Consider the following 13,038-nt stretch of genomic DNA (forward strand, 5'->3'; position numbering starts at 1 on the left):
GTTTTTCTATTTTTAGACCTACTGACTAGTTTTTGACCCCACGTGACCCAGTTTCGAACTTGACCTAGATATCATTCAAGATGAACATTCAGACTAATTTTCATACAGATCCCATGAAAAATATGGCCTTTAGAGAGGTCACAAGGTTTTTCTATTATTTGACCTACTGACCTAGTTTTTGAAGGCACGTGACCCAGTTTCGAACTTGACCTAGATATCATCAAGATGAACATTCTGATCAATTTTCATGAAGATCTTGTGAAATATATGGCCTTTAGAGAGGTCACAAGGTTTTTCTATTTTTAGACCTACTGACCTAGTTTTTGACTGCACGTGACCCAGTTTCGAACTTGACCTAGATATCATCAAGCTGAACATTCTGACCAATTTTCATAAAGATCCCATGAAAAATGTGACCTCTAGAGTGGTCACAAGTAAAAGTTTACGCATGCACGGACGGACTAACGCACGGACGGACGACGGACGACGGACGCTGCGTGATCACAAAAGCTCACCTTGTCACTTTGTGACAGGTGAGCTAAAAACAACCAAGAAATACTGATTTTCTAAGTACAAAAAGGGCCATAATTCTGATAAAATGCATATAAGAGTTATGTTTCTTGGCCTACACAGTCACCTAATGATGATAAACAAGTGTACAAAGTTTCAAAGCTGTAACTCTTATAGTTTTTGAGAAAAGGTGGACCTAAACAAATATTTAAATCAATGCCAACGCTGATGTTAAGTGACGACAATACCTCATAGATTTTTTTCAAAAATCAGACAAGCTAAAAAGTAAACATCATGCTATAGAATGTAAAAATACTAGACAGAGAAGATGTAGCACAATGTGGCCTGGTCAAATTTATAAGGAAAACATAAGCAAGAGAGAGAATATTAGCCCCCTGGTGAAGTAAATACTATTCAAAAGACAAAAAATTACACCTTTCATCACTCTGGCTCATGAACCATTAGCAATACATAAGCTGACTGATAGTTATAATATAAACTACACAAAGTACTTTTGAAAAAAAAAAAACACATTGGTCACATGCCCCTTTAAAATACTGCTGTTGGTTCCAAAACCTTGCTTAACCTTTACCCTGCTAAATTTCTATAATGGACTGGTCCTTCAGTTTGGGCAATACCATTTATTATTTAAAGGGGTGTTCACTGAAAATATACTGACTTAATAGCGAACAGTGCAGACCATGATCAGACTAGTTGCAAAGGTAGAACAAATTGCCACCAGCAGGCTAAAGGTTAAATAGAGAACTCTTTCAAGTGAAGAAGCTATCCAGCTGGCTTATGTAATGTTGGTGCTGTCTTCCTTCCATAGTTGCCATATGACCTGAAAATACCAAGTTTGACTCTTAACCCAGCCTAAAAGAAAAAAAAACAACTTCATTTTACAATAGTATAATTGTTCCTCCTCAAAGTTTTAAAACACTTTGACTATGGAGAATAAATCAGTTCAAGATGAGAAACAAGTGGAATGTGTATTTTAAAAGCAATAAATCAAAGAAGATACATAGCATATCTCAATCTGATAGTTAACAATCATTTTTCAAATATCTTGAGAACCTCTCACTGTGCAACAATTAACAAAGTCAGTGAACTCCAGAGAGCACAACCATTATTTTGAAGTTATTTCCAAGAATTATTTTTGATTGGTTGGACCAGTGAGTTTCAAGCATATGAACATTAAGGCATGGCCTCCAGTCACCCCTCAAGTCAAAGTTTTAATTATAGCAGTGTGCAGCTAAACTAATTTCAAAACAAAGTACCTCTTATGCAAGACAAGTTGCAAATTGGTTTAAACAAGGAAGCAATCAAATTGGCTTGGTGAAAATGTCAGCTGAAGGTTGGCTGAAGTGAGGAATCTTACTGAAGGAAGACTTAAAATAAAACCAATCTGACTGACTTGTGGAAAGCAGCTGCTAAGTGGTTTAAGGGAGGAAACCAATCTGACTGACTTGTGGAAAGCAGCTGCTAAGTGGTTTAAGGGAGGAAACCAATCTGACTGACTTGTGGAAAGCAGCTGCTAAGTGGTTTAAGGGAGGAAACCAATCTGACTGACTTGTGGAAAGCAGCTGCTAAGTGGTTTAAGGGAGGAAACCAATCTGACTGACTTGTGGAAAGCAGCTGCTAAGTGTTTAAGGGAGGAAACCAATCTGACTGACTTGTGGAAAGCAGCTGCTAAGTGGTTTAAGGGAGGAAACCAATCTGACTGACTTGTGGAAAGCAGCTGCTATGTGGTTTAAGGGAGGAAACCAATCTGACTGACTTGTGGAAAGCAGCTGCTAAGTGGTTTAAGGGAGGAAACCAATCTGACTGACTTGTGGAAAGCAGCTGCTAAGTGGTTTAAGGGAGGAAACCAATCTGACTGACTTGTGGAAAGCAGCTGCTAAGTGGTTTAAGGGAGGAAACAATCTTACTAACTTGGGAAAGGCCAGCTAAACATTGGTCAAAGAGGAAGCAATAGAGTCAACTGAAACTTTGTTGAAGTGAGGAAGCAATTCTGCTTGCTTTTGAATACCAGCTGAAACTTGGTTGAAGTGAGGAAGCAATTCTGCTTGCTTTTGAATACCAGCTGAAAACTGGTTGAAGTGAGGAAGCAATTCTGCTTGCTCTTGAATACCAGCTGAAACTTGGTTGAAGTGAGGAAGCAATTCTGCTTGCTTTTGAATACCAGCTGAAAACTGGTTGAAGTGAGGAAGCAATTCTGCTTGCTTTTGAATACCAGCTGAAAATTGGTTGAAGTGAGGAAGCAATTCTGCTTGCTTTTGAATACCAGCTGAAAACTGGTTGAAGTGAGGAAGCAATCGTGCTTGTTTTTGAAAGGACAGCTGAAAATTTGTTGAAGTCAGGAAGCAATGTTACTGGCTTTTGAAAGGCAAGCTGAAAACTGGTTTAAGCAAGAAAGCAATCTAATTGACTTGTGGAAAGCCCTCAGCCTGGAACCAGTCAAACTGGTTTGTGAAAGCCAGCTTAAACTGGTGAGGAAGTGAAGAAGGCCTGCTGAAAATTAGTTGTAGTGAGGAAGCAATCAAACTAGTTGCAGAAAGTCAACTGAAAACTGTTAAAGAAAGGAAGCAGTCTTACTTGCTTGTAAAAGGCCAGCTGAAAATTGGTTTTAGCAAGGAAACAATCTAACTGAGTTGTGAAAGGCTAGTTTTTCTATTCACATACCACTGTTGAAATAATGATGAAGTTTTCCTACGACCTGAACACTCTCTCACGCAAATAATTACCAGTTTTTACCATTCATTTCCAGTTGTTGATAATTTCCAGTATGATTTATTGATTGAAATTCTTAAAATGGATCTTTTAATTAAAACCAAGATTGTTTTCTAAATAAAAAATTCTTGGCATAATGAATTGCAACTTCTAAATTTTTAAATATTTTTTTTCTGCATTATAGTGACAGCTAACAGATCAGCTGACGGAAATGTCACCATACAGCAGCAGAATGAACAGATGTGGAGAAGCTTCAGGCAGAATTTGATTAGAAACTCCACATCCTGACTCAAGTGGAAATTGTATTTAAAAAAAGAAGATTATTCTGTAATATGACTCTTGTAACATGTTCTTACAATGAGCCAATGTAATTTGTCAATGGAAAGCCTAGAGTGCTCCAGGCAAAGTTTGGTGAAATTTTACTGATTGCTGGCAAAGATTGAATTCAACTAAGTATTGACACAGAATGGCAACTTCAGTATTTGTTGAAATTGCTGAAATCAGCAAATATTCAGAATAATTGGCTGCTTATATAATTAGACATTCATTCTCTTTTTATACATTTCTTCAAAGGAAGTTACAACCACATTAAACAAGTTGCCTTTCCTCATTCTTCAGGCAAAAAATGTATCAAACAATCTTTTAAAGTCTACCAATAAAACAGACAATTCCTGTGTTTGCAGGAAATATTACAGGATTATTACAGGCATATGACCTCTATTGCCTTACAAAAAACAGTTGGAACATCCTGTTGCCAGCCTATGCCTTCTTCCTTTGGAAATGACTTATCTCTTAGTGTTTTTACAAGGATATGAGAGAGCAAAAACAGCACTTCTCACTGATTACCCTCTCATATAACATAGACATTACCTACAGAAAATAGTTAGGAGTGCTCAGTATAAAAGCCAAAACAAATCTTTGATTTTCAGTGATTCCATCTATGTCTAGTGCCTACACAATGTCAGAGGAAAACAAATTTACATAAAACTCAATGTCACCAGTCCTGACTAAAGAAATCAGTTTTGAACAAATTCATATATAACAGTTTACTGTTCTCTAATTTCAAAGACCATACAATTTTTGTTAGAAGTAAATGACAACATAAATGTTAAACCATGATTTTTCTTTCTGGAATATGTGAAAGACCATGATTTCAGTTTTCTCGTAAATGTCAAAGACCATGTAATTATTTTTCTGGAATATGTCACATACCACAATTTTACTTGTCTTGTACATGTAGATGTCAAAGACCATGATCTAAATTTGCTGGAATACATCTAAGACAATGAATTTTACTGTCTTTATGAATGTCAAATGTCAAAGACCATGATTTTACTGTCCATGTGAATGTCAAAGACCATGACTTTACTGTCCTTGTGAATGTCAAAGACCATGATTTTACTTCTCTGGAATATGTCAAAGACCATGATTTTACTTCTCTGGAATATGTCAAAGACCATGATTTTACTTCTCTGGAATATGTCAAAGACCATGATTTTACTTCTCTGGAATATGTCGAAGACCATGATTTTACTTTTCTGGAGTATGTCAAAGACTATGATTTGACTTTTGTAAAATATGTTAATGTTTATGTTTTATTCTTTTCTGAAACATGTCAAAGACCATGATTTTACTTCTTTGGAATATGTCAAAGAACGTGATATTTATTCAAAGACTGTATCACTTTTCAGATTTCTGTCAATAATTCCAAAGACTACCAGAATTTGACATCACAACTGTCTTAATTGTCACAAGATTATTAAAGGTATATGTCTCAACTGTTTCAGAATTTGTTCACACACTGCATAAGAAATGGCTTGTATGCAAGCAGGAAAAACACTTGACATGTCTAAAGTTAAAAAGTTTACAGAAAAATCGAGTCTGACAAAATTCATCTGTTATTTTTTCCTTGTCTGATGAATATTTTATGAAAACAGTTGTGCTATTAGCTAACATAATATTCCCAACAGTGTTTTAGATAAGATGCAATTACATTTGTATTTGAAATCAAAGACTTTCATTATTGAATTATGATTAATTCATTAAGTTAGAGATAGAACACACAGATGAGAGAACTAATTTGTCATTATTACCCCACAGCAGTCATATTCTTACGGTGGCTCATTTGTGCCATTTTGTTCCAAAATGTTGAAACGTTTTAAGAGCGGCAACATGCCAAAATGACAAATAAGTGTGCTGATATAATAGATATTTTTTTGTTATTCTGACAGGAGCGCAAAAATGACAAATAAGGTATTTGTCATATAAGTGCTCTAAACTGTCATTCTAGCGTGTTGGCGCTGTTCTTATGTGCCATTTAAAGCCAGAATGAAATGGCAGAAATCAGCCACTATATACACTGCATAATTTTAATGTTGTGACAGACAGATGGACATTCAAATCTTGTGGATAAGAAGGCAGGAAACAAAATAAAAATTTCAAGTTTAAGTTTTTTGAGACTTCAAGATAGTAAGATGAAATTTTTAGCTAAGGACTTGTCTTTTTAGATCAATAGATAATGTGCACCTGGCACTAACACTCTTCCATATATTAGAATGGCCGCATTCTAATATTTTACCATTCAAAGCCATTGTAAATTCATTGTAAATACATTATAAATTCCTTTTCTGTGAGTTTTACTATACCTAGATATATACACATAGTGAAACCTTCATCTCTCTTATTTTCTCCTTATAATTTCGCACATGCATCCAATGATAAAATATCATCATTCAAAATTAAGTGTTATCTTTAAAAATTACTACCATATTCTGTTACAGTCACACTGAAAAATTTATGTGTGGTCTGCCCATCATTTCAACATTGCCCTTTGTAATTTTGACAATTTTCACAATTGCTTCAAATCATTTTGTCAATCTTTTATTGCATTTAAATTGTATAGCCTGCATCCAAACTATTGTCATATTTGCAAGGCAATTCAACAACTGACAACAGCTGTGGCAAAACCTTTAATCAAAGTACTTCAAGCCTAATCAAAGTACTTAAAGTATTTATTTGACAAAGGCTACATTTGTAATGCCGGTAATCTGCAACTCCCGGTGAAGAAATCCCATCATTTTATGAGGATTTCAATAACTTTGATTTAGGTTTACCCACAGAAAGCAATTAATGTCAGCGATGGGTGGGGGTAACATCTTATATACAATTAAATCATTAATATGCATAGGTCAATAATAATTGTAAATACTCAGATTCCTTTTCATTTTTTTTATTCATTTTTTGTTACAGATCACACTTTTTTCCCAGTGTTTTGTCTTAATGTAGGGAACTTTAATTTTGTCTGGAAAGAAAATAAGTGGCCACTTTAGGAATTCAATTCACAACAGAAATTTAAGATGAAAGCACTTCAAGAAAATAGAGCAATAACAATTTAGTATCAACTTTTATATAAACAATAAAATCTGTAAAATGTTTGGTTTGTCATGAAATAAATGTCAGTGAAATTATATCTTTTTTTTTTTTAAATTGCAGACAATCTGATGTATGAGTCTACTTGCTTGGAAGAAGTCACTGAGCATATCTAACATAACTTCAGGAAGAAGTCAATGAACATTTTCAATATAACTTGTATTTAGAACTTCAAGAAGAAGTCAATGAGCATTTTCAATATAACTTGTATTTAGAACTTCAGGAAGAAGTCAATGAGCATATCTAACATTACTTGTATTTAGAACTGCAGGAAACCATCTATGAACATATTCAAAAAGTTTGTATTTAGAACTCAAGGAAGCAGTCTATGAGCATATTCATTTATATAACTTGTATTTAGAACTTCAGAAAACAGTCAATGATCATATTCATCATAACTTATATTAAGAACTGCAGGAAGCAGTCAATGAGCAGAGTTAACAAAACTTACAAGTTAGAACTCTATTAAGCAGTCTCTGAGTAGAGTTAACATAACTTGGAAGTTAGAATGCCAGAAAGCAGTCACTGAGTAAAGTTAACATAACTTGGAAGTTAGAATGCCAGAAAGCAGTCACTGAGTAAAGTTAACATAACTTGGAAGTTAGAATGCCAGAAAGCAGTCACTGAGTAAAGTTAACATAACTTGGAAGTTAAGATTGCCAGAAAGCAGTCACTGAGTAAAGTTAACATAACCTGGAAGTTAGAATGCCAGAAAGCAGTCACTGAGTAAAGTTAACATAACTTGGAAGTTAGAATGCCAGAAAGCAGTCACTGAGCAGAGTTAACATAACTTGGAAGTTAGATTGCCAGAAAGCAGTCACTGAGCACAGTTAACATAACTTGGAAGTTAGAATGCCAGAAAGCAGTCACTGAGCACAGTTAACATAACTTGGAAGTTAGAATGCCAGAAAGCAGTCACTGAGCAGAGTTAACAAAACTTACAAGTTAGAACTCTATTAAGCAGTCTCTGAGCACAGTTAACATAACTTGGAAGTTAGAATGCCAGAAAGCAGTCACTGAGCACAGTTAACATAACTTGGAAGTTAGAATGCCAGAAAGCAGTCACTGAGTAAAGTTAACATAACTTGGAAGTTAGAATGCCAGAAAGCAGTCACTGGGCACAGTTAACATAACTTGGAAGTTAGAATGCCAGAAAGCAGTCACTGAGCACAGTTAACAAAACTTGGAAGTTAGAATGCCAGAAAGCAGTCATGAGCACAGTTAACATAACTTGGAAGTTAGAATGCCAGAAAGCAGTCACTGAGCACAGTTAACATAACTTGGAAGTTAGAATGCCAGAAAGCAGTCATGAGCACAGTTAACATAACTTGGACGTTAGAATGCCAGAAAGCAGTCACTGAGCGCAGTTAACATAACTTGGAAGTTAGAATGCCAGAAAGCAGTCATGAGCGCAGTTAACATAACTTGGAAGTTAGAATGCCAGAAAGCAGTCATGAGCGCAGTTAACATAACTTGGAAGTTAGAATGCCAGAAAGCAGTCATGAGCGCAGTTAACATAACTTGGACGTTAGAATGCCAGAAAGCAGTCATGAGCGCAGTTAACATAACTTGGAAGTTAGAATGCCAGAAAGCAGTCATGAGCGCAGTTAACATAACTTGGACGTTAGAATGCCAGAAAGCAGTCACTGAGCACAGTTAACATAACTTGGAAGTTAGAATGCCAGAAAGCAGTCATGAGCGCAGTTAACATAACTTGGACGTTAGAATGCCAGAAAGCAGTCATGAGCGCAGTTAACATAACTTGGAAGTTAAAATGCCAGAAAGCAGTCATGAGCGCAGTTAACATAACTTGGACGTTAGAATGCCAGAAAGCAGTCACTGAGTAAAGTTAACATAACTTGGAAGTTAGAATGCCAGAAAACAGTCATGAGCACAGTTAACATAACTTGGAAGTTAGAATGCCAGAAAGCAGTCACTGAGCAGAGTTAACATAACTTGGAAGTTAGAATGCCAGAAAGCAGTCACTGAGCACAGTTAACATAACTTGGAAGTTAGAATGCCAGAAAGCAGTCACTGAGCACAGTTAACATAACTTGGAAGTTAGATTGCCAGAAAGCAGTCACTGGGCACAGTTAACATAACTTGGAAGTTAGATTGCCAGAAAGCAGTCACTGGGCACAGTTAACATAACTTGGAAGTTAGATTGCCAGAAAGCAGTCACTGGGCACAGTTAACATAACTTGGAAGTTAGAATGCCAGAGAGCAGTCACTGAGCACAGTTAACATAACTTGGGAGTTAGATTGCCAGAGAGCAGTCACTGAGCAGAGTTAACATAACTTGGAAGTTAGATTGCCAGAGAGCAGTCACTGAGCACAGTTAACATAACTTGGAAGTTAGATTGCCAGAAAGCAGTCACTGAGCACAGTTAACATAACTTGGAAGTTAGAATGCCAGAAAGCAGTCATTGAGCAGAGTTAACATATTAACTTGAAGTTAGAACACCAGAAAGCAGTCACTGAGCAGTGTTAACATAATTTGGAAGTTAGAATGCCAGAAAGCAGTCACTAAGCAGAAGCCCCATTGATATTTTGGGGGGTTTAACGTCGCACCGACACAATTATAGGTCATATGGCAACTTTCCAGCTTTGATGGTGGAGGAAGACCCCAGCTGCCCCTCCGTGCATTATTTCATCATGAGCAGGCACCTGGGTAGAGCCACCGACCTTCGGTAAGCCAGCTGGATGGTTTCCTCCCACTGAGCAGAGTTAGCATAACTTGGAAGTTAGAACACCAGATAGCATTCACTGAGCAGAGTTAACATGCAGTCACTGAGCAGAGTTAACATAACTTGGAAGTTAGAACACCAGAAAGCAGTCACTGAGCAGAGTTAACATTACTTGGAAGTTAAAACACCAGAAAGCAGTCACTGAGCAGAGTTAACATTACTTGGAAGTTAGAACACCAGAAAGCAGTCACTGAGCAGAGTTAACATAACTTGGAAGTTAGAACACCAGAAGGCAGTCACTGAGCAGAGTTAACATAACTTGGAAGTTAGAACACCAGAAGGCAGTCACTGAGCGGAGTTAACATTACTTGGAAGTTAGAACACCAGAAGGCAGTCACTGAGCGGAGTTATCATAACTTGGAAGTTAGAACACCAGAAAGCAGTCACTGAGCGGAGTTATCATAACTTGGAAGTTAGAACACCAGAACGCACTCACTGAGTGGAGTTAACATTACTTGGAAGTTAGAACACCAGAAGGCAGTCACTGAGCGGAGTTAACATTACTTGGAAGTTAGAACACCAGAAGGCAGTCACTGAGCAGAGTTAACATTACTTGGAAGTTAGAACACCAGAAAGCAGTCACTGATCAGAGTTAACATCATTTGCAAGATAGAACTCCATAATGCAGTCTCTGAGTTGAGTTAACTTGACTTGGAAGTTAGAATGCCAGGAAGCAACCACTGAGCAGAGTTAACATAACTTAAAGGTCCAATACTAAGGAAAGTGAACATTTTAATTTCTTTTAAAAAGCAAAGAAACTATTTCATTTTATTGGAAAATGAAAGTTGGTATGTAGAAATTCGAAATAAATCACAGTATATGTACAATTATTTTTCTATGAAGTATGAAGAAAGTTAAAAAGAACTGGGGGGTCATTCTGTCGATTCATTGAAATTTCAACATAATACACATACATTTCTTTGAGTTCCAAAGACCTTCTGTAAATTTTGACCTGCCAATCTTCATTATTAAGTGTCTTGCAGAAGTCTATGCACTGGCTATGAAAAAAATTGCCAACTCACTTTCCCTTAGTAATTGACTTTTAAATCACTGAAAAGAGTTTTCATAGCATAGGTTACATAACTTGTAGCTAGAACTGCAGGAAGCAGTCACTGAGCAGAGTTAGGGTAACTTAAATCAATGAGCAGAGTTAACATAGCTTGTTGTTAGGACCCATAAAGAAAACACTGAGCAGAGTTTGGTACTTCAGGAAGCATTCCCTGGGTTAATGAACTTCAATCACTGAGCATAGGTAACGTAACTAGTAGAAAGTCAGAAAGCAGTTACTGAGCAGTCAGCATAACATTTTGAACTTTTTCTACATTTGGCATAACTTTTTATTTTTTTTCATTTGGGATTTACGGCGCACCAACACAGTATAGGTTATATGGCGCCAAACAGGACTATAAATTTTGGTTTCACATCTCAAAATCTGTAGTCCTGTTTGGCGCCATATAACCTATACTGTGTTGGTGCGCCGTAAAACCCAAATTTAAAAAAAAAAAAAAAAAAAAAAAATTTGGCATAAATCAGTTTAAATAAACAAATTATGTTATAAAAAAACTTTTAAGTAGCATATAACTCACCATTATTATCAGTTTAGAGATTATGTAGTTGGGTTATTACAAAAATATGATACTTTAGTAAAAATTTCATGAAATAAAGGATGAATAAAGATTAAAAAGAAGTGTTCTTACTGTTTAATATGATAACTGCAATTTAATAGTGGCTGGAATCAATACTATTTCTGTTACCTTTTAGCTCTTTCAGCAGGAGGGAATACAAACATCAGGAACAATACAGAACATTATCACATGATACCAGACTAAACCTTAGACAAGCAACTGTTTCATATTCATATTGAAGACATTCCTAAATGTTTTTAAACATTCTCAATGGAATATCACTTGGATGTGACATCTTTTTAACAGCATTTTCCAAACTTCTGTTTATTAAACCATATTTACTGCTTTAGGAAACAGAACTTATCTGTTATGTACAAGTTCCATACAACTTGTCAGGGTATAATCAAAATGTCTTCCAATGTCATTATACATACATGGTAAAATCCAAATGTTGTTATATACAGGTATGATCCAAATATCATTACATACAGGTAACAGAATATGATCCAAAATAAATAATGTTGTTACATACAGGGTATAATACAAATGTCATTACAGTCAAGGTTTGATAAAAATGTCATTACATGAAGGGTTTGATTTAATGGATACAGCAAAATGTTATAAAGGTATGGATCACTGTGACATGGAAATGTCTGACAATATATCAATTTTATATTAGAAAAATTGTGTTACCTCTTAACACAATATAAAAGTCAAATGTTGATTTACATATACAAAATTATTGCAGCTGCATAATTATGTTTTATACTGCAAACACCATAAAAATCACTGCATAAACCAACAAACTTGTTTCTCCTGTAATAGTTATAACTAATGACTGCTGTATATCATACACAAGGCAGTCTGAAAGACAGCTAAATCCCCCGCCACTGCTATGGATAGTGAAAGGGTAAAACCTTTGATTTTAGCTGTGACCTTGACCTTGAACTGACATGGCTGACTCATAAATTCTGCTCAACGGCTTGATAAGGTGATCATTTGACCAAAGTTTCATGAAAATCCTTCAAGGGGTTTAGGAGATACAGAGCTGAAACCTTTGACCTTCAGTTGTGACCTTGACCTTGAGTTGACATGGCTGACTCATGAGTTCTTGATGAGGTGATCATTTGACCCAAGTTTGATGAAAATCCTTCAAGGGGTTAAGGAGATACAGAGTGGACACCAAATGGAAGGCTCAAACCTTCAACCCTTAGTTGTGACCTTGACCTTGAGCTGGCATGGTTGACTCATAATTTCTGCACATTGTTCTGATGAGGTAATCATTTGACCCAAGATTTATAAAATTCCTTCAAGGGGTTTAGGAGATATAGAGCAGACACGAAATGGAAGGCTCAAACCTTTGACCTTCAGCTGTGACCTTGACCTTGAGCCGACATGGCTGACTTATAAGTTCTGCACATCGCCTTGATGAGGTGATCATTTGACCCAAGTTTGATGAAAATCCTTCAAGGGGTTTAGGAGATATAGAGCGGACACAAAATGGAAGGTTCAAACCTTTGACCCTTAGTTGTGACCTTGACCTTGAGCCGGCATGACTGACTCATGGGTTCTGCACATCGTCTTGATGAGGTGATCATTTGACCCAAGTTTTATAAAATTCCTTCAAGGGGTTTAAGAGATATAGAGCGGACACAAAATGGAAGGCTCAAACCTTTGACCTTGAGTTGTGACCTTGACCTTGAGCCGGCATGGCTGAATCATGGATTCTGCACATCGTCTTGATGAGGTGACCCAACTTGACCCAAGTTTTATAAAATTCCTTCAAGGGGTTTATGAGATATAGAGCAGACACAAAATGGCAGGCTCAAACCTTTGACCTTGAGTTGTGACCTTGACCTTGAACCGACAAGGCTGACTCATGGGTTCTGCACATCGTCTTGATGAGGTGATCATTTGACCCAAGTTTCATGAAAATCCTTCAAGGGGTTTAGGAGATATGGACAGGACACAATTTTGTTACGGACGGAAGGACGGAC

This window comes from Mercenaria mercenaria, chromosome 10 (genome assembly GCF_021730395.1).
Source record: "Mercenaria mercenaria strain notata chromosome 10, MADL_Memer_1, whole genome shotgun sequence".
In the NCBI taxonomy this organism is placed as follows: domain Eukaryota; kingdom Metazoa; phylum Mollusca; class Bivalvia; order Venerida; family Veneridae; genus Mercenaria; species Mercenaria mercenaria.